At 36.8% G+C, this 22,517-nt stretch overlaps 1 long non-coding RNA gene across 1 annotated transcript; it reads left to right on the top strand.

The window, feature by feature from the left end:
* The first annotated feature begins 480 nt into the window (after window positions 1–480).
* On the top strand, window positions 481–19,747 carry LOC115062902. The gene is made up of 3 exons (XR_003842808.1): window positions 481–603; window positions 717–852; window positions 19,527–19,747. It is a non-coding gene; the product is annotated as an uncharacterized LOC115062902 (long non-coding RNA).
* Window positions 19,748–22,517: the final 2,770 nt, after the last annotated feature.

Raw genomic sequence — 22,517 nt, forward strand, 5'->3', positions numbered from 1 at the left:
TTCATGAATAGCAACATCGACCTATGTGGACAGGAGAAGCACTCAGACATATTGTGGTATGCAGCACAGTTACAAGAAATCCTGTGGACCCAGGCTCTCCAACCGGTTAAATTGCACAGAGCCAGCAAAGATTTAACAAGACTAAGACATCAACATTTCTTTAGAAAGCATGCATTTTATTTGCTTAAGGCTATTAGCAAGGCTCTGCTAAAGTAAAATCTTTGCATGCTTTGAGCAGTCTGGCCAAGCGTCCAGCATACAGGAGCTGCTCATGTTTTGATTGCATTAATTAATGCACTTAGGAGCCTTCCTCTGTAAGAATCTGACTCATTGATCCAATGAGCACGAAAACCAGTCGGCTCTGGAGGAGTCAGCATGAAGTTGTTTAGTCTAGTGCTTCTCAAATTTTAATGTGATTTACAAATCACTTGATTTTGTTACATCGCAGATTCTGATTGAGTAAATGTGGGGCGAAGGCCTGAACTTCTGCATTCCTAAGGAGATCTCAGGTAACCAACCCAGTGTTGCCATGTCTCAGCCAGAAGGTGACTAGCAATGATCGAAGGACTTTCTCTTGAAAAGAGACCATGCTCCTTCCTTAAGGTAAATTGACTGCAGCACGCTCAAAATGACAGTTTCTATCTGCAGGTATTATAGGAAATGAAGTTCAGTGCAATGTGATGGTTCATAGCTCTCTTTGCAAATCTGACTTATAGTTTTGCAGTATTTGTAGAACGATGGAGAAGGAAGCTGCCTTGCTCCTAACAAAGAGGCCTTAGTCTTGATTAGGAAACAGAAGTGCTGCAGGTCCCCTCAATTCCGGTAGCTGCCGGAACAAATGCATTTTCTCAGGTGAGCTCCTTAGAGGATCACTGTTTTGAATAAACACTTCAGGTCTGTCCTGGCTTCCGTCCCACAGGCTGAAAATGTTGTTTTTGAATGTCCTTTCTTCTTTATGGCATTGAATAAGACTTTTCTATTCAGCAAGTTTTCAGAGAACAGAATGTTGGCAGATCTGGCCATAATTTCTTTTGTGTGAGTATAGAGAAAGTAAAATGTTTCATGTAGGCAGAATGGTAGCACGTTCCAAACTTACTGAACAGACAAGTTATAAAATACACTTGTCTAAATAAACAGTCATTCTTAGGCTATAATACAGCCAAGAAAGGGACACCTCCGAAATGGCCCTGAGAAATGTTTGATCGTCCTGAAAACAGGATGTGAAAACAGTGTGGTGATAAACCCACTCCTTTTGCTGTCTGGGTGGCGGATGATACAGTCCCGAACAATGCCCAAGGTAATCCTCAAGGGTTTTGCTTCTCAAGGTCAAGTTCATACTGGCAATTACAAAGATGTTTGTTGAAGTCACTTGAATGGCAATATAAATGCTGCCATTTAACCAAACTGGTTGGTCGGGTGACTTTATGAATGTGTTCCTTACTTTTCTTTGAAAGAATCACTTGTGTGGAAAGACAAAGGGAGTTATCGGCCTAGACCAATTAGCCGTAAAGCTAACAGTCACTGGGAGATGAACCTGAAAGCATTCCCACAGAGCTGAGCGAAGTCCATTCACACTCAGTTGAACAGTCTTCAGCTTCATGCCGCCCCGGCTTTAGAAACACACATCGCCACTGGCATTCTTCTTGTGCGCCTATCATCCCAAAAACCCAGCCAGAGAGAACACAATCTTGACAGTGACTAGGCTTTTAAAGGTTTTCTTTTATTTCCTCCTATGTTACTTTGTGAAATGAGTTCTCATTAGAGCACAGGGTAGCCTCCAATGCTTGATCCCACTGCCTTACCCTAATGTGGGAAACGGATGGATGTCTGCTCTGAGCTGGGTCACTGTACATGACTTGACCTATAAATGCTGAGGATGGGCCTCTGTGGCTTAGCATATCTTACTTTCCTCTGCTTTAGATAGCTGTACAAAAGACACAGTGTGGGAATAAGTCTGTCTGGATCACTTGGAATGATCAAACATAAGAGAGTAAAGTCCCATTTTTCTGCAAAAACAACATATTCTAAGAAGATGACATTTTAATGGTGATCTTAAAGGAGGAAACAAATCTAAAAGCCAAACTGGAATTGTAGCATGCCTTGCAATGTCTCTTTTTGTGTTTTAGAACTATAAAGCAGATCTTGGTCATCAGTATCATCATATGTCAATATCCGAGTGAGTGAATTTTATAGGGTAGTTAAAAACACACATCTGTCATTAAATATTTGGCCTGGGCAGCAGCAGTTCAGTGTATGCTTTGATCCTACCAAAGTTAGTGAGTTGTCCTTGGGAAAGCAGAAGATTCTGTTGGAAGAGAAAATAGCCTGTTAATTAGTGTTTATAACAGTTTTCTTCTGAAGAAAATCAACTATTTTTAAATTCTCTCTTGTTTTTATACCCTAACATGAGTTTTTTTTTTTTTTTTTTTAATTTGGGCAGATTAGACTTAATAGGAAAGGCAACTGCTCTGTGACTTACAATCTAGATGCCTCTGTTTCTCAAGGCTAACTCTTGGGAGTTTTTTCATAGCAGTCTTGAGGACACCAGTGGGCAGGGCTCTTCTCCCCTGGGGCTTAGTGCTTTAAGGCTCCAAGAACATGTTACCATTCGAAAAAAGTTCAACACATCAAAGAGCTACTTAAGAAAAACACTGCGGCTGAGCATAGTGGCACACATCTTACTCCCAGTTCTCCAGAAGCAGAGGGAAATGGAGCTTTGTGAGTTCAAGGCCATTCAGATCTACAGAGTGAATATGAGGAGAGCCAGGGCTAAATAAACAAATACAGAAGACAGAAGTATACAGTTATGCAAAGATTTGTAATGCCATTGACATTAGGGAATATATACAGATTCTTCTTGGGTTTCATGGATAGAACTAGTCAAATGTACTTGCTTAAAAGACCAATAAATGAAAGGAGAAACTTGGCATATTTGGTATTTCTGTATTATCTCAATAAGAAAGCTTAAATGGAACATAATTTATTGTTGCGTTGAGACATTTTAGATGATTGGAAGCGAGGTGGAGAGCCACGGACACTGGTTTTGGGTTTTGCTGTTGTTGTTTCTGGTTTTTTTTCTAATGTCTAAATGATTTGCTATTTTCAACAGTACTGTTTTATTCATGATTGACATATTTTAACCCCTCCATGTCCTTATACTGACTTCTGAAAGGAAGGGGAATCATCTTTACCTCAGTTACAGAAAAACTTTGTAGTTAGTATCCTATGGCACTATTGGTTTAGACTTTTCTCCACTCAGATTTACCCCATTACTTTTCTTTCCTACTTAATATTTTCAGAATATAACCACTTCCCCTTCTATAAATAAACAGTTCAGACTTTATGTACCCAAGTATTTTCAATATCTTGTGCTTGTGAAATATTTTTTGAATACTCAAAAGGCAGGCTTCTCTGGAAAGCCCTCCATAAATCCAAGTTGAGTTCCTTCAGACAAAGATAAGTTAGTGCCTGTCAGTAGTGTTTGCAACAGACATTACAGGTTCTTAGAACCATTTAGGAGCAAAGGGAAGATGAAAGGCTACTGTGGTGGTTTGAATACATTTGGCCCTCATAGATTCATGTGCTTTCATGTGTGGCTCTAGGAAGTGGCACTATTAGAAGGTGTGGCACTATTAGAGAAGGTATGACATTGTTAGAGGAAGTGTGTCATTGTGTAGGTGGGCTTTGTGGGCCCTATACTCAGGCTTCTACAAGTGCAGAAGATAGTCTCCTCCAGGCTGCCTGCAAAAGATAGATTCGGCTGCTTGCAGATCAAGGTGTAAAACTCTTGGCTACCTAAATGCTGCCATGCTTCCTGCCATGATGATAACTGAATCTCTGAAACTGTAAGCCAAGTAAATATTTTCCTTTATGAGAGTTTCCTTGTCCCTTCCCATCAATGAAACCCTAACAAAGATAGCAACTTCAGGAGAAATGTAGAGTACGCTCAAAACAAAGTCGGGCTTGAACCTACATGCGGCATGCAGGCTGAAGCACACTGTGACTTCAAGTCTTGCTGTTTCCATGACCGTAAGACGTTATCATCAGAGACTCGTTTCTGTGTAAGAACTATAGTGTGTGAAAAAAACCAGACTTCATTATCATTGAACTAAGAAAGAAATGGGGCTCCATTAAGACATCCTAGGCAGCTTGTAGGGAATTTAGAAGAGCTAAATTGTGAATTAGAGAAACTTCATGTCTACATCAAACAAGTGTGAGAAGTGTTCAATAGCTGTAGAAGGAATGAGTTTAGAAGGCTTTGGAAATGGCATTACTTTAACCTTCTGAAGGCAGAGGATATTTGAAAACAGGGGGATAACAGAAATAGAATAACAGAGTTGAAGGGAAAACGTGTAAAGGACTTTTCAAAGACAGATCAAGGTCAAGCAAATATAAAATGGGCTTATTTTATTGAGCAAACCAAACAGTATTTTCTAAGGCTCTCCTAAGAGCACATTTTCCATTTAGTTCATTAAGGTTTTTGAAATTTTTGTTTTTTAGCATGAATTATCCGTAAGAATTAAAATGTAGAATTTTCATACTGTAAATGATTTTTTAGGCCAGCTAGAACAACTACCCCCATTACAATGTTGTTGAAAAGCTATGAAGACTGCAAAAGAAATATAGCCAACTGAGGAAAGTTGGGAATGGGAAAGGTTGTATTCCCCAGGAAAGAACACATTAATTTGTTGTCCAGTTTTTAACTTTCAGCCCTCCAAAACATACACTTATGCAACATTATATGGACTTCGGAGGTTACATTTGAAATACCTAAGTATATATGTACATATATGGATACAATAACAGTTGATGAAAAAGAGGCCATGAACCTGTAGGAAAATGGGTAGGAGAGAAGAAAAAAATAGGGAGATATGTTGTAAAATTAAAAATATTTAAAGAATAATTTTTGCCAATTAACTAACATTAACCATCAACTACTAAGCCTTTTCAAACATAATTCTGTGAATATGTCTTAACATAATATGTCTTAACATAGTAGGTCATAAAAATTAACATCTCCTTTTTATGAATAAGTGGTTCTTAGAAATCAAGTGTTTTATTTCACTGGGATAACCACTTATAAATTGCTTATCCAGTTATTAATTACTTAGCCAAGTAACTTTTATAGCTACATTTCGCTTGGAAAAACTGGTATCTGGCATAGCCAGATAATGGGATCAGGGAAAAGTCATAAAGCCAGCACAGCTGCCTGAGAAAGATCCAGCAAAGTGGAGCAGAGTGATGAAATTTCTATAATGCAGTGTTCTACTTTTTGCCATCATATCCATGTATTGTATGCTTGGGGGAGGATTTTCATATTTGTACAACTTGGGATATTGGATAGATGGAATGTTTCTCAGGAATCCTTTATGCCTTCTCCCAATGGCACAGCTTTGAAGCTTCCCAGGAAAGTTTTGAGCAAACTACCCTAACCCTCCTGCTTCTAGGAAGAGATCCTTATCTGGCCCTGCTTGAAGGTCTTCCTTACACCCTGAAGGATGTGTCTCAAAATAAAGATGCCAGGGATGTCTTTATGAGGGTCTTCAAGATACTTTTAGAACATCTGCTCCTGTACTTTCTCAGGAACAAGATAATCAGAAAAAAGTAAACTTACAATGGTAAAGAGATTCACTGGGCTACAGGAGTCAGCCAGAGAGCAATGTAAAGGCCTCTTCCTACTATACATGCAGGCAACACTGTAGCACGGAAAATCAGTGGCTGCATATGGATTGTCCCTCGAGGAAAAGATACAGCAACCAAGTGAGATTGGCCAGAGATATCTCTGCCCTAAATAGGGGCTTATACCGATAGACAAAGAATGGTATGAATTGATTATAAAAGAATGAAGCATTGAGACTCCCTTTCATAGAAAAGTGATCTCATACAGGGCCACTGTGGTGCCATATGGCCAAGGAACAAAAGAATACCAAGATTAGACAAAAATAAATTCTACAAAGACATAAGATATAAACATATATAAACATTATATTATGGCAGAAATTGAATACTAACTGCAACAGCTTTGGCCTGCAGACTTTCCTTAGGCCTAAAGACAACTAGTCCTCTGATCATTAAAAGCTGATAATTCATTGCTTGGGACATGGCAATCTGCCCAGGCTACCTTGGAGAATTTCTTCCTGTCCAGTGCCCTTAAAAACCACAAGATTCTTAAATATTGGGTTACGGGGTTGATGAGGGAAAATGATTGTAAAGGATAACGCTGTTCTCTCACTGTTTATCAATGATGACTAAACTTATGGCCAAGAGGAAGTTAAAAACATGTCTCCAGAGAAAAGTGATGTGATCTATGTTTTGGAACAACACAAATCTATCCCTGGCTACTGAGTGCTGTATAAATAAAGAAGCACCTTGACTGCCAGTCAGTCAGGTTGCAAGATTCCCCACTGACTACTGTGCCTGACTCCTTATCTCCTCTGAGAGATCAGGACATCACCAGGGCTGTCTCCCAGCAGGTATGACATTAACTAGTTGTATTATAGTCTTGAAATGCAATGTAAGTTGTATTATTCATATATTCCTAGCTTGGGCACTCTTGCTATAATCAGTCTGATGCTCAGTAAAGCAGGAAACACTATTTAAGAAAATATCTTGAGTAATAGAAAGATGGTCTTCTAAACCAATGATCTCAGCCCTTCCCATCCTATGAATTTCTTCATGACTATTATAAAATCTAATGATATGAGTCCAGAAATATTGTAAGACCATAGTTGTCCATGGGTTTGCAAGACAGTTTGAGGGCTATTTTCAGACTTTGGGTCATAATTTGTGATTGGTCATAAAAAGGAATTGACAAGTATTTCTAAAAACTTGACTTAAAAACATAATTCAGTTTTGATTCTTTGAGTTTTGGAGACTAGATTTCCCTATGTAGCATAGGCTGGTGTTGAATTTGTTATACTCTTGCCTAAGTACATCTGAAGCATCAGGGTATAGCCATTGGCCACCACACCTAACTTTCAATATTTTCCCTCATTTGACATTTCACTTCGAAGGCTATAACCTTTTTCACTTGCATGGACTTCATCTGTAAATTGCAGATGACATTAATCACCTCACAAACTCATGAGGATTTCCTTTAGTATGCATCTAGCATAGTTCCTGTCATAAACATTTTTTTACTTAGTGTTAATTGACTCACATATTTATTCATTTATTCATCTTTTGGTATATTAATAAGATGTCTCAAAACCTCTTGATCACTTTGTAAATGTGCAATTGTGTTTAACAAATATTTATTGGATGCTCACTTTGTACCAGGAGTCATGTTAAATTCATAAATACATGCACTAATCCTCCAGGGAAACTTATAATATAGTGCTATGCAAAGGCATAAGAGCAATGCATTGCAAGTGATATAAGTGGGACCAAGACTGGAGGGTTACTGGTGTAACTGGTGCTGTGGAGCCATAGAAGGATCCATGTTGGAATTGATATTCATGTATGAGTTAGAAATATGGTTATTAATAAACGTTAAGATTGCTAACTACATTGGTGATTTTCTTACATGCATTACCGAACTTGTTCCTAATCTGCTTAAAATATTCAACAGATGTTGTCACCGAGTTAAAATAGGCTGAACAAAATTTCCAAGGAAATCCAAGGAGTTGTTAACAGAATTTGAATGCACTTAGGCCTCATATGCTTTATCAACCAATTTCTTAAAGTTGAAAATATCGCTTTAGAAAAGTCGAGTAGCTATGACATGTATATGAACATATGCACTAGTGTACAAGGGAACTGAGGGATGAATTTTACAATGGCAATTATTAACGTATAATAAACTTCAAACATGTGCAATAGACATCCAAGCACAGCAGGATTGTTGGTTTGTGAAAAACAAAAAGAGAGAGAAGAACAATCATAATTAAGCACATGCTTCTGATTTATGGACTTGCAATATAGTACACATAGGAAGTGAGTGAGAGTGGAAAGATGGTAAAACCAGCATCAGATAAACTAGGGTGTTATCGAAGCCGGTGGGCATACAGGAGTCTAGAGAGAAGATCAGAGGTATGTACAGATGGATGTTTCTTTCAAGACAGCATTATGGAAATACTAGATTGTCACGTATACAGAAATAGAATTAAACTGTAATTCTTTTGAACAAATTTGTTCATTTTTCCAAAATATATACTTGTGGATTTTTTATTTCTTACTAATTAAATTACTTGAGTTACTTACATAAAAAAATATTATACATTTCCCTGGAGATGTGGTGCATATATTTATGAATTTATTATGACTCCTGGTACAAAGTGAGGATAAATTAAATATTTGTAAATCACAATTATATATTTCTTGCTTTGAGAAAAATCTATAAATTGGGTTCTATGCTAAAGCTAATGATATCTACAGTAAAAAGTTGGATAAAATTACTTACTGAATCAATCAAACTCAATGGTAGAACATCTATTGTTTAATTTAATGAAGTTTATTTGGAATAAAAAACCAATGAAAATAAACAAAATAAAGTGAAAATTATATAAAGTGCTTTTTTTGGATTTTGTTACTGTTTTAGTAGAACCACGGAAGGATTTTTAGTTGCTTCTTTTTATTACTTTGTGATTAATTACATAAAGTTTCTCTAAATGACTCTTTCTTATAAATATCTTGTTTCATATAGTAATTTTCTGATGACTTCTCTGGGTATCTGAAGGAAATAGATGTAAGCAGATGGAAATTTGGTTTCATTTCTAAAATTATTGGTCTTAATAAAATGCTGTAGCAACATTTACCATATCACCAAGCTAAGAGTGATGAGATATGATAGAAAAACCAGAGTTTAATTTTCTTATATCTTCATGTTAAAATAATCTTAATATTATGGGTGATAAGCACCCATGACACACATGTAACTTGGAGAAAGTCGATACTTTCCATGATCATGTGGTTGGCTTCATGGAGACAGACTTGAAATTTTATATACATATGTATGCTGTATAATTAACAAATGCTTCATTGTTAAGTGAGCAGGCTTGTGGCCATGTGTCTTTGATGATATCTATATGGAGGTTACCACACATCATATAAGACAACAAAGATAAGGCATGCATTCTGTGTTGGGAGAATTCTACAACGTTGGGGCAAGAAATACGTACCATAATGTAACAGGAAGGAAAATCTATGCCATTAATTTTTCCTTCTCCATTAACTTATAAACTATAAAGCAAAGCTCTTATTTTGTGTGAACCCTGCTTATTTTTGGAAGCAGAATTTGCATATCTGGAAGAATACTAGTCTGTACCAACTACTCAATAATTTTTTTTCTTACTCCAAGTTTGTCCTGTGATTTTCATCACTTATGAAATGATTAGAGAAAAAAATGATGATTTCATTAGTCAATGTGAGGATCAGGCAAATCCATGTTAGAAAGATTTTGAACAGAGTAGAGTTATCCATGAGGTCATCCAGCCACTCTTACGAAAGACTAATCTTTTCAATATGAGTTGTCTGCAGAAGTGTTATGTTCGGTACAGTACTATGTACCCAGCAGTCTGTCTGCTAAGTCACTGAAAATATGCTGACTGTGCATTTATAACAAAAATAAAATCAGCAGTGTGGTTTCAGGAAATATGAAATATTCTACCTTAGCAAACAGGTTAACAGTGGCATCATTTATAATCTTGAATCTTAAGAAGTCGAAAGATTGCTTGCAGTTTTAATTATAAGCAAACAATTTATGGGTTGTAACTTATCTGCTGTTTTGATGTTTGACTTTCAACAACCTGACCAAATTGGAATAAGCAGTTGTTTATCAAATGAAAGGCAAGAATTATAATGTATTTGATTTTTTTTCTTTAAAAAATGTTGATGCTTTAGGCTTAATGTTATTTCTTCTTTGACTCCTTCCATGTTAAAAATAATAAAAAAAAATCTGTTAAAGTTTTCATCAAGGTTGCTAATTATTGAAATACAGTTCTAGGAGAAGGTGTCAGGAAGATTAATCTGTGTGGAATCCATGTTACAGGATCTCAATGCCAGAAATGCCAAGTTGAAGGGTGAGCTGTGTATTCCCAAGTTATGAAATCTCTGTCCTAATTATTTGACTGCTTAAAGAGGAGGAGTGGCATACTAAAAAGAGGAAACCAGAGTATGAGCTAAGTGTACACGGAAAGATAGTTGTAATGTAATATAAATTAATGACATTTTGTCATGTGATAAGAAAGAAAGTCACTTAGCAGCTGTGTTTGTCTGTCATTTACCTTGAAAGCCATGACTATCTTATTAGAAAAATAAGATGAGAAAAATCTTTAATGTCTTTTAATTGTAGAGAATGTTCCACATGCATAAGAAAGCTTTACTTAATATCTCTGTCCATTTACTAGAATCAACAGAAATATGAGGATGACAAATAATTTACAGTTTACATTCATGACAATCTTATTGGCTTATGTTATAAATTGCTGTTTATAATTAGTTCTAACAATGAGACCAGAACCAGTAGATATTTACCCGGCTTTCTCACCCGTTCCTTAGAAGACCTAAGGTTTACCCAATGCAGACACAGAGTTTCCTACTTAGAAATGGAGAGAGAAATAAACTGTGAAAGATAGGGCTCCATACTGCAGAAAGTTTAGGGAGTAAGTCAGAGTCACAGTTGTACACCTCAGACGTTGTCCTTTTGTTGTTTGATTAAGGACTTTGTTTCTTCCATTTTGCTGTGTAGTTACTATGACACTTTTTCCAAGGAAGGCTTCTGTTCTCAAAACTGCATATCAAACAATCATGAGAAATCTCTGATATATAAGTAAGACAGAGATCTTTGGGACTTTATCTTTGGTAAATTACATGTAAGTGTGTGCAAAATAAGACACACACACACACACACACACACACACACACACACACACACACACACACATATATATATATATATATATATATATATATATATATATAATATCAGCAATGTATGATAATTTATGTGATATATAACTCACTATACATTCACAGAAGAACATTTATAAAGCATCTGTGGCACCATACAGGATACATAGCTAAATTTGTTGATAAATTTTTCAACAAATAATGAGAACTTAGGATGAATTTAATTAGTGTTATCATCAACCACATTTTACAAATACACTCTAATTTTTCCCATTTTAAAATAGCAGATTATGGTTGTCATCACTTGGTAATTAAATTTATGCCTCTTTCTTTTCAAAGATACTTAATTAGGAATAAACANACAAGCCATAACATGGAGCTTTTGCATTTATCCCAGGTTAGGGTCAAACTATAGCTAACAAATCTAATATAGCAGCTATTTTTGTGATTGCTTCTTAGAAATTTAGATGACAAAGTCTTTTATACAAAAATCCTGAAGAATATCCCCAGCATCAATAGAAAAATGAAGACTATGAATGACTTCAAATCTCCAAGGGATGTTCAAAGGCTTAATTTTTATATTTCACAGATGAGATCTTTGATCAGAAATCTCTTTTAATACACCATGATTGAAATCCTTACATTTTATATGCAAATATAAAGTGCCATTATCATCTAACCTAAGTTAGACTATTTTAAATCCATTAATACATTCCTTGGTTTCTTTGTTCTTTTTTCTTTTATGGAATTTTGTTTTTCCATTCTTAAAACAGATCATACTTTTAAGATCAAAGAGCTGTATTTCAGTTCAAAAACTAGTTACCAATAAATAGTCATAACCTAGTATTTTATTAAGTGGCTATAGTTCTGTGTTCACTCAGTAGGAAAAAGAAAGACAGAATGCGGTAATAGAAATAATTAACATAATGGTACCAAGGGAACAACTGTTGGCTGCTTGGAGATCGTGCCACTTGGCCTGGCCATCACATGGAGCCTTGGATTTGCAGCTGAGTTCAGAAACTTTCTCTTCCCTCATAGCTGACATCCCAGGGTGAAACACATAGCCATTGTGATTATTCTGAGAGGAGTATTCTATGGTGGCAACAGAGAAAGGAGACACCAAGGAGGGAGAGACTAATTCTGATTACTTCTCCTTCCGGGTCACTACTATTTATGGCTCTAGTTGGCGGTTTGAACCTGGGAGAGTGTGGCTTAAAAATGAGGCACACTAAAGTCTGGTGCAATAGTCAACTTTATTCAGAGCATCAGCCAATTGGTACTCTGAGGGTTAAGACAATCACAGGAGTAAGATGTTCAATCACAAGTACAAGACACTTGTGGCAAAAGCATGTTTTTTTTTTTCCCACAAACGCATACAAATAACAACAGCAGCTGTAAATACACTTCTATCTGCTATACCTGGGAGGAACACAAAAACATATCCCAAGAAAAATTCTATGTTTCAAAGAAACTGAGGTCATAGGACTCTTTTCTTCTTTTCTTGGAGTTTTCTCCCAGCACTAAGAATTCTCATATGACCCCATACTTGGACAGTGTTCTGACAGGTTATCAATTTTTGTTGCTCTCAGAATATTATTTGGTAATACATGAAACAGGGAAAATGGTATGAAGAAATTGCCACAAGTTGTTTTCAACGACAAAATAGTATAATTTTTATTATTAAAGTATTTAATTATTGGTGGGGTTCCCTATTTGCATAATGAGACTAAACATTAGGCTTTGGATTTTCTTTGTAGAAATCAATACAGTCATTTCTTCGAGCCCAACTATATTTATACCATTCCCTGAAGCTCCAAATATTATTTATTAGAGCAGAGTAACACATATTTGAATACATAAGTTGACTTACCTTCTTAAAAGTCCCTTTCCTGTCTGTCTGCTTTCCTTCTGCCTGTTATTTATTTTTTGATTATCTAATCATCATTGACCTTCTGTTGGACAAATGAAGGTCACTTGCATGTTCTCCCCATCATTATTATATCTTCTGCTAGCAGCTTTCATTTCTTGATAGACAACGTTGATTCTTTGACTGACAAGATGTTAAATGAGAGTTGGTGGTACTTTTTCTTTATGGCATACATTACCTTGGGGAATAATAAATCCTTACATAATAAGTTAATGGTAATTTTGAAAGCCTATGGGAAAGAGTAATTGAAAATGTGGGAAAACGTTGGTACAAAGGAGATATTGCAAGGCATACTGACTTAGGAGATGTGAAGGAAGAGCCTGAAAATTGCAGGTCTGATAAGGGTCAGCCCACTCAGCCAGTGTGGAGAATACTACTTTTAGAAGCTGATAGGACAAATGCCCTGCATTCCAGCTAATTGGAAGAAGTACTTGGGCAGTGAAGCCCACATCTTACTACATGGCCAACACAGGCTGATGTCCCACAGACTTTTGGAATCCCTCCTCTGGCTTTCCTCTCCGCCTAGTCTAAATCTTTTAAATTATAAACCACCCATAATCCCCTCAACTTATTTGTCTATAAAATGATTATGCATAAGTAAGTGTAAATTTGGAGACGGTATTAGGAGTGCCTTAGAAACTAGTGTTTGTACTATATCAAGGATTGAGATTACCACAAGTGTTTTCAGCAAAAGTGCAAAAACTAGAAAGTCATGTAAATGATGAGCCTTGTGGCTTTTCATGGGTTCCATTTCACCCAACTATTGGAAGAAGTCATTAGAGAGAATGGGCGGTGAGGAATGGGTTGGGTTGCTTTTGAGAAACAAGAAAGCAGGCACCATTCAGGAAGATGGAGATTGAGAAGGACTTGACATAGGGAGAGGAGCTTGCGGTGGATGAGCCTGAAGGTATCTCGCCTGCACTTGTTTGCAGAGCTTGGTCCACCTGCAAGAGGCCCAGAACAATTCAAAAGTCATCTGCAAGTGGGATCATGCGCTCCCCACCCTTTTTCCTTTAGAGCCTTATCGTGGTTGAATGACAGCAAAATACTGGATTCCTTTGGATTTTTTTTCAAAAGAAGTTTCATTTTATATTTCATTGAAAAATGATAATTGCATGTATTTATGGGATACAAAGTGATGCTTTGAAACACGAAACATTATGACATTCAATATGACATTGGGTTTGACCTCACTCTGGCTATAAAGACCAACTCTGAGTACGATGGAAGATTGTGTGAACAAGAGAATACCTTTTTTTTTAACTTCCTTGTTCTGTGTTCTTTGTTGTGTCTCTTTTAAGTGAGTCACACCCAGTTGACTATTTTTTTAAGCTCTATTAGTATAGATATGAATCATGTCTTTAAAATCCTTAGAGTTTTAAAACAACAAAGAAAGAGAATGACAAAATCATTTTTAGTCTACTTTGTTTTAGTCACTGAGTTTTGTCTGAAACTCAGTTTATAAGCTTGGGTGAGCACATCAAGAAGCATTGATGAAAAGACCACATATGTCCTCTCAGAGGGAAAAGGGGAAAATGATCTGTCATCACAAGACATGCTGAGTCCTGCCTTGAGGACACGACTGTATTTCTGGCTGTGTATTTGTTCATTTATTATAGGGTTTGGGAGAAAGTGGTAGGGAAGAGGGGGGAGGAGGGCAGGGAAGAGAAAGGGAAGAGAAGATAAAAGGAAGGGAATGAAACTGAGATCTCAGTGAAACTGCAATGTTCCCTCAACAGGTTGGTGGTTGCAAGAGATCTGAGACCCTGCACAGAATCTTACACAACTTTAACACATTGAAGATACTGTCAAGAAACACATGGTCTACTCCATATCTGCATCTGTCTTGCATACTTGTTAAATAGAAACAGATGATTTTCTCTGATGCTATCTGGTCACTTTTTCTTCTCTTCAAGACTTTGACAGTAGACAGAGCCACATAAACATAACTAGTTGTTCTGAGTACATTTTAATGTAGATATTTAAAGTCTACAAAGAGCATTTTCAATTGCTGTATTAAAAAAATAAGAAGTAATTTTTGAACATGGAACAATGAATATATTTCCCATCACAGTGAAGGATTAATGGCAGTGGGTAAATGTCACTGGTTCACTCACAATGTGCTGTGAACATTTAGTTCCTCTTCCTCTGCTGACTGGTGTTTGAGCCCTGCATATTGCCAACACACTCAGTTTTGTTACTTGGTGGAAGTTCAATAGATCATTTTGTTTGTGGATTAGTATTTGAGTGTCACAGTAAGAATAGTCTACGGCCATTTGCTTTTTTTAAACTGGTAGAGATTGATAAACATGTGTTGCGCTGTCTGCATTTACTGGTTACATGCCTAACAGGGACTCATGGGTAAGCTGAAAATCTTCAGTACCATTGAGCTATTCAAACACTCACTGAGAAACACTGGGACTTTTGCAGGCGTTTCAAAACCTCTCTGTTGCCTGATTTATTAGCTTCAGATAATTTATTGAGATGCAAAGCAAAGCAAACAAATCTTTTACTCACTGGGTGCCAAGGACCAGCTAGAAAACATCTTAAGAAGCAGTTGCTTCTAACTATAGCCAAAAGTACCTTTATGCATTTAAAATATGACTATATCATACAAAGTATTACACATGAAATTCTTACACACACACACACACACACACACACACACACACACACACACACACACCAATTCATCTTCCTCAGTGTGAAATTAAAAGCTTTTAACAGTCAGACAAAACTTCTTTTTTTCTTTATTCTGGTTAAAACCAGTTTTTTTTTTTTTTTTTAAAAAAAAGGACAATCTTTTAAAACACTCCTTTGGTATTTCCAAAGATTTTATTGTTCAACCTGTCTGTTCAAAAGTCTACTCCTACACAAGAAGAAATGAGCACTCCGACAGGACTCAACTCTTTCTTCAATAATAGCAAGGGAATTAATTTTAATGCACTAAATTCACAAGAAATTCCAGTAATAGAAAGATGCCTCTCAGTCTTATTATTTAATTGATCTTTTTGGAACAGTTCATTTGTACTCCAGAAAAATAATAAAGTAGGCTATTAAGTTCTTTCAAATGTATGAAAACAACAGTGACTAATACCCAGAAATCTCTTTATGAATGGCTTTTGTATTTGAACCCTCTAAATTCTAATCTCTAGTAGGTGGCTCTGGGCTTACAATTATTATTACTTTAAGCTTAAAACTTCCTTGGTAGAATTGAAGTAAGTTTGATTTAAATTCCTTTTATTCATTTAAGATTGCCTGGAATGAATTTTACTTACACAATGTAAAATATGTTAAATTTCAAAGCACTATAATTTACCCTTCACTTCCTGTCTATTCATTTAGAGAAAAGCACAGTATCTATGAGAGAAGTGTGTGCATGCTTACATACACATACACATACACACACACACACTCTCTCATACATACATACACCTTCACATATGAGCATGCACACATTTATACGCACATGCACACAAGCGCATGCATACACATACATACACTTGTGTGTATGCAGAAAAACTGGTCAGTCAAGACACTAGTCTATTGGGCCTTCAATTAAACTTCAATTAATTTCTTTTGACCCTGTGTCAATATCTGTTATGAGAAAAGTTTGTCAGGCACTGTAAATTGGCCACTAGCTAGATTCAGCTAGAAAATGTGTTTTGCCTGTCCCACGTTAACTTTTTTTTTTTGAAAACAGAAAAAAAGGAGGAATATAAATGCCTATATCAACAGAACCACAGCAGTACTGGTGCCGTGTACTGATTCCTTTGTTCTCACCAATACATAGTATTAGCAACCCTTCTTATCAACACATCTTGCTGTGCCTATGGACACATTACAGAACACATTTGATTTTGGTTGATATACCTATCTTTACATGCATTTTCCTGTCACTCAGATAATCTGCTGTGTGAGACAGCAGTTGGATTTTTGGGTGAGAAAGCTATTTTTACATTATTTGAGCACCGATCTGCCCTTTCTTTCTGGCAGATGTGCAACAGTGCGCTTTGGAATCTATTGTATAAGTTTCGGTTAGAAATAAATTCAAGAAAGATTATAGCACCATGTTCTGACTTACCTCTCTTTATAATTATTTAATAAATTGAGAACTCTGGATTAGAGTAAAAAGTCAATATAAAACTTTCGCTCAGTCAGTTAGTATTGAAAATAATTTTTTGAGTGTTACCTACCTTCAATGACGAAATGCGTTTCTTTTTCTATACTGCAAATGTTTTACATGTGAACCTTCAAGATTATTAATATGTTACATATCTCTGGGTATACTCTCTGTTGCTTCATAGTTATATTTTAATGCGTATGTGTATGTGCAGTAGATACACATATGTCTGCAGATTAAATGATGTATTTGGAGGAAAGGAAAAACCGTGTGATCCTGTTTATGAAAATGTAAATTACTATGACAATCTCAGAGAGTAGGGGAGAGATTCTTCAATGTAAAAGAATATAATGCTATTTTACAATCCTAGCAGTAAATACATATGAAAAAGAAAGCAGATTGTATGTTGAAAAGTCAGCTGTACTTCATAAACATTATACACTATTCATAAAACTTAAAAATGAACCAGCCAAATATTCACCTGAGGAAAAAAATCAAGAAAACAGAACATATGGACATTGGAATAGCATTCAGCCATAGAAAACACTGAAATCTCTTTTGTTTGCAAAAACATGGATGGAACTGAAGATTATTACGTTAAGTGAAATAAGACAGAACACAGAAAGACAAGATCTGCATATGTAGAATCTCTTAAAAGTTGTCGTCGTTGAAGATGAGCATACAATTATGATTATTCAAAGCCAGGAAGAATTATGGGGAATCAAAGATGATGAGTAGCTTATCAATGAGTAATTAGTTCATTCATTCATTCATTCATTCATTCATTCATTCACTTGTTTGCTTTGAGATATGGTTTTTACTGTGTAGCTTTTGCTGGAGTAGAACTTGCTTTGTAGACTCTGCTGGCCTCAAAATTAGAGATCCACCAAGTGCTGGGATTAAAGGTATGTGCAATCATATCCAACCTTAATTATACTTAGATAAATGTAATTATCTAAATAGTATCTAAATTATCTAAACAAGAGAAGTGCTAATGAACAGCACAATAATCATAATCTACTAGAAAGATTTTGTGTATTTTCATTTGAAGGTAAAGAGAAAAGAAAATGATGTGTTAAATAGAATGTATATGTCTAACCTGTAAATATTTGACATACACGCTTATGGAAACATCACATGGCACTTCATAATATATACAATTTTTGTATTTTTATGTATCAGATAAAATTAATTTAATTTCATTCCAAAAAGAGAATCTATAGAAGAGTTTCTTTATCATGGACAAAATTGGAAACAATTACTTAGTGGTGATAAAAATGGATTGTGATATGTTTTTGCAACAGAGTAATATGCAATGGGGAACATCCTGGAACCCTCAGCTATGCAGGGAAATGTTATAGGTGTGATATACAGTAAAGAAGCCAGGATGTAAAAGTAAGAGTTACAGGGTTTTCTTTAAACAGTTCTGATGACGGATAACTATGTGGTGGTTTCCCTTTGGAGATGAGATGGTTAGTGCTGGAAGGTGGCATCAGACAGATAATTGAGTGGCTAGTACCACTCTTTATTTCGACAAAATACGTACACAGGTCATGCTTGATAGAAACACATCAAACCTTGCATGCAAAATCTGCCAACTCTATAAGATTGCCATTAATATGCTTGACTACTATTGACATATTAATAGAACCTTACCTGTGTGTCACAAATGTATATACATGTTCATATGTTTATGTAAAAATCTATGTGATGGCCACAAGCCAACTCTCTTGTCTTATTATCTGAGCCAAGTTCTTTTGCTAAATCTGTAGCTCACTTCTGTCCCTATGCTAGCTAGCTAAGGATCTCAATAAAGATGTTTGTCTCTGCTCCCATCTCCAGCCCTGGGGTTGTATTTGGGTATGATCATACCCAACTTGTATGTGGATGCAGTAGGTCAGAACCAACCTGTTCGCATGTGAGCAGCAATCACTTGACTGTCAGCCACTTCCTGAGCTAAATCCTTTCTGAAGTTAATATTTTAATCTCATGTAAATTCTTTGACATATGGGTCCTGATTTACATACTAATACAGAATAATCTGTTTCCATGTTTAGTTCCCATAAGGTTCCTAACCAGTTTTAATTCTAATTTCCCTACTCAAAAACCAAACCAAACCAAAACAAAACAAAAACAAACAAACAAACAAACAAAACAATAAAAAAATCCAGCACAACCTCATCAAAATGTTCTATATTTGTTAAATCATCTACCTATGTAGAAATTACTAGTATTTTCCTTCACCTAGGCTGTAAATTGAAAATCTTAAAACTGTTGTGTATATACAATATGATGCTAGACATGTGAGATGTGGCCAGGGTAGAAGGTAAGTAGTTATATCACTTTGGTTATTATGTGGATTTATATGTACTTTTGTATGGTACCCGTGTGTTACATAAAATTATGCCATATTTTAATATCACAGATTCTGAGTTTAAGAGAGCCCGAACATCCTCCATTAAAGTGAGTAGCCACAGTAGCAAAACACTGGGGGTTCAAAAGCAAACACTAACTTTACCACAGTTTTATTCTATGATTGCATATAAATTATCGATCTACCGCTTCCCAATTCCTCGAGATAAAGTTTTTCCTTCCTTGCTCTTCTTTGATTTTTAAACATTTTTCCAGAGAGAAGATGCAGAAGAAACTTTTACTCTGTGTTCTGAAGCTTTCACTGAAATTATGAAAATATGACAAGGGTTACATGGAAAATAGCGAAGTTTGGATCCTTCAACTTAACATTGAAGACATTTCACAATAGTAGATATGAAGTGGGTGATCAGCAATAATCACAGATAAGTTTTCAGTGGGGGAAAAAGATTATCCTGACTCTCATGGTGAAGTAAAGTCTGCAACAAGAATAGAATTTTATTTTAACATAATTTACTTTAATTAAATTATTTATTTTAGCATATCCTCTACATTCAGAGGAATGAATGCCATTGCTTCTCCACGCATATATGAAAAGGATCCTGATCAACCTTATCTACTGATCCATCTTCTCAACTTCTCACTTGGAAGATTTCTGAGAGAGTGGGTAGGGTTCACATCAGCAGAGGATGAGACAATGCTCCATACTCTGAAAACATCAATAGGAAGAGAATAGACACGTATGTAAGCCCTGTTTAGTATCCTACAGAACAGTTTCACTGTCTGCAAATCCTCTTTCTGTCTAATCTTCTTCCCCTTCTTGCAAACCCTGGACACCATTGATCTTTTCATGCCTTTATGGTTTTATCTTTTCATAAATGCTGTGTAATTGCATTCAAACAGAATATGGCCCTTCTATATAGGATTCTTTTGTTCAGCAGTGTATCATCTCATAGCCTCATGATTCATAACATATAAGTTTTCAGCTCCTTTGGATACCATGCTGTGAGAAAGCACCGTGCCCGAAAGCAAGTGGAGAGAAAAGGGTTTATTTTGCTTACATGTCCCTATCATTGTTCATCACTGAAAGTAGTCAATGCAGTAACTCAAACAGGGAAGGAATCTGGAGGCGGGAGCTGATGTAGTGGCCATGTAGGGATGTTGCTTATTGATTTGCTTTTCATGGCTTACCCAGGCAGCTTTCTTATAGAACTCAAGACTACAAGCTCAGAAATGGACCCACCCACAGTGGGCCGGGCCCTCCCACATCAATGACTAATTATGAAAGATGCCCTAAGGCATGCCTACAGCCTGATCTTATGGATCAGTTTTCTCTGTGATGTTTCTGCCTCTCAGATGACTCCCTTTCACACCAAGTTAACAAACTGTGCTGCATTTTTTTCCTTTGTCAACTTGACACAGCTAGGTTCATCTGATGGGAAGAGAGAGTCTCAGCTGATAAGATGCCCCATTCAGATTGGCTATAGGCAAGTCTGTAGAATAATTTAATTACTTATTGGTATGGGAAGACACAGCCTCTGTGCATAGGCAGATGTTTCTGCGTTGTATAAAAAAAGCAGGCTCAATGGGCCCTTGAGAGCAAGGCTTTACTTTAAGCAGTGTTCCTTCTTGGGTCCCTAGTTCAGTTTCTCCCCCAAGGTTCCTGCTTGATTTCTTGTCTTTGCTCCCTTTTATATGTAAGATGGAATAAACCCTTCCCTCCCCAAGTTGCTTTTGACCAGGTGTTTATCACAACAATAAAAGAAACTTAGTCTTAAGCTCCTACGGACTTCTGATGGGAGGACGCTGTGATCAAATGACCAAACATGGTGGGTTAAGAATTGGGCCGGGCGTGGTGGCGCATGCCTTTAATCCCAGCACTTGGGAGGCAGAGGCAGGTGAATTTCTGAGTTCGAGGCCAGCCTGATCTACAGAGTGAGTTCCAGGACAGCCAGTGCTACACAGAGAAACTCTGTCTCGAAAAACAAAACAAAAAAAAAAACAAAAAAAAACAAAAAAAAGAATTGGTAGGTTGTGGAGAAAAGTTATTCGGGATAAAGAGGATAAGTCTGGGGTTGATGACTTAATAGCAATGTAATTTGTGAGGCCTACTAAACAATAAAGAGGTGTGGTGTCCTCTTTGGATGTTTAAGAACTTGAAGATGTTGGTTGCATAGCATTAAACCCAGCACTGGTTCTTTTAGCATTTATTCTCTAGCCACACGGGGATTAAAACAGCACCCGGAGTTGCAGGGATTGTGGAAGTAGCATTTGAGCAGAAACCACAAACCTCTGTAGGAAAAGAACATTCCCGAAAGACACAGCGGGCCCTGAGGCAGGAACATACCTGGTGGTGAGTTGCAAGTAGTACTGACAGCAGCAGGCTGGATTTCACAGAGTTGCAAGGGCAAATGGCGAGCACACTGCTTTGGCTTGCCACGGAAGCATCTCGTTCCTATGGGAAAGAGTGGGTAGTGGCAGGCCATAGGGATAATAAGTAGAGATGGTGGTGACTGAGAGGAGCAGAGACGGTGTGAAGGGAAGTAGCTGGAGGTAGTGGATCTGCCTATTCAACAGCAGCATTTTCATTTCTTATAATATCTCAAAAAACAGTATATCTGATAAGCAACGTTTTATTTCCCTTAAACTTTCATTCGTCTTCCCCTCCTTATGAAACGGCATAAGCATTCCTCGTGATTAAGGCAGAGACTGTAACTTGTTCTTCCTGACTCCTCCACAGACCTTTGGTAAGCAACTCCGGCCGCTGTGGAGCCCTTTGCAGCTCTGTTGCAGTTTCTTTCACCCATGCCCCAGCATTCTCCGGAAATAGTGTAACCTGATAGCAGTGCCTTCCTCTGTCCCTCTGCTGTATCTGGCTTCTCATGTGTGCCCTTAAAGTACAAAGAAGGTTAATGTATTGTAGACAGAAAACCTTCAATAGATCGCTGCTCTGCTTTGCGTTAAAACATCATCTCCCTGGGAGTTACCCGCTTCTGCTTCTGTCACATGCAGGCCCTGTTGTTCTATCCGATGCCCTACTAGATTGGATGGTGATTCACTATGCATAGCATGGATCTGCACATGCCTAAAACAATATCATCTATTGCAATAGCAATAGTACCGGTTTATCCTAGTTGTTAATGTAAAATATGTAATGTTAAGTAGCCCATTGTAATTCCATGTCCAATGTACAGCGATTGAACAAATTTCTAACGAGCAAGTGGTTTCTCAGACAATGAAAAAGGAGGA

This window comes from Mus pahari, chromosome 22 (assembly GCF_900095145.1).
Source record: "Mus pahari chromosome 22, PAHARI_EIJ_v1.1, whole genome shotgun sequence".
Lineage (NCBI taxonomy): Eukaryota > Metazoa > Chordata > Mammalia > Rodentia > Muridae > Mus > Mus pahari.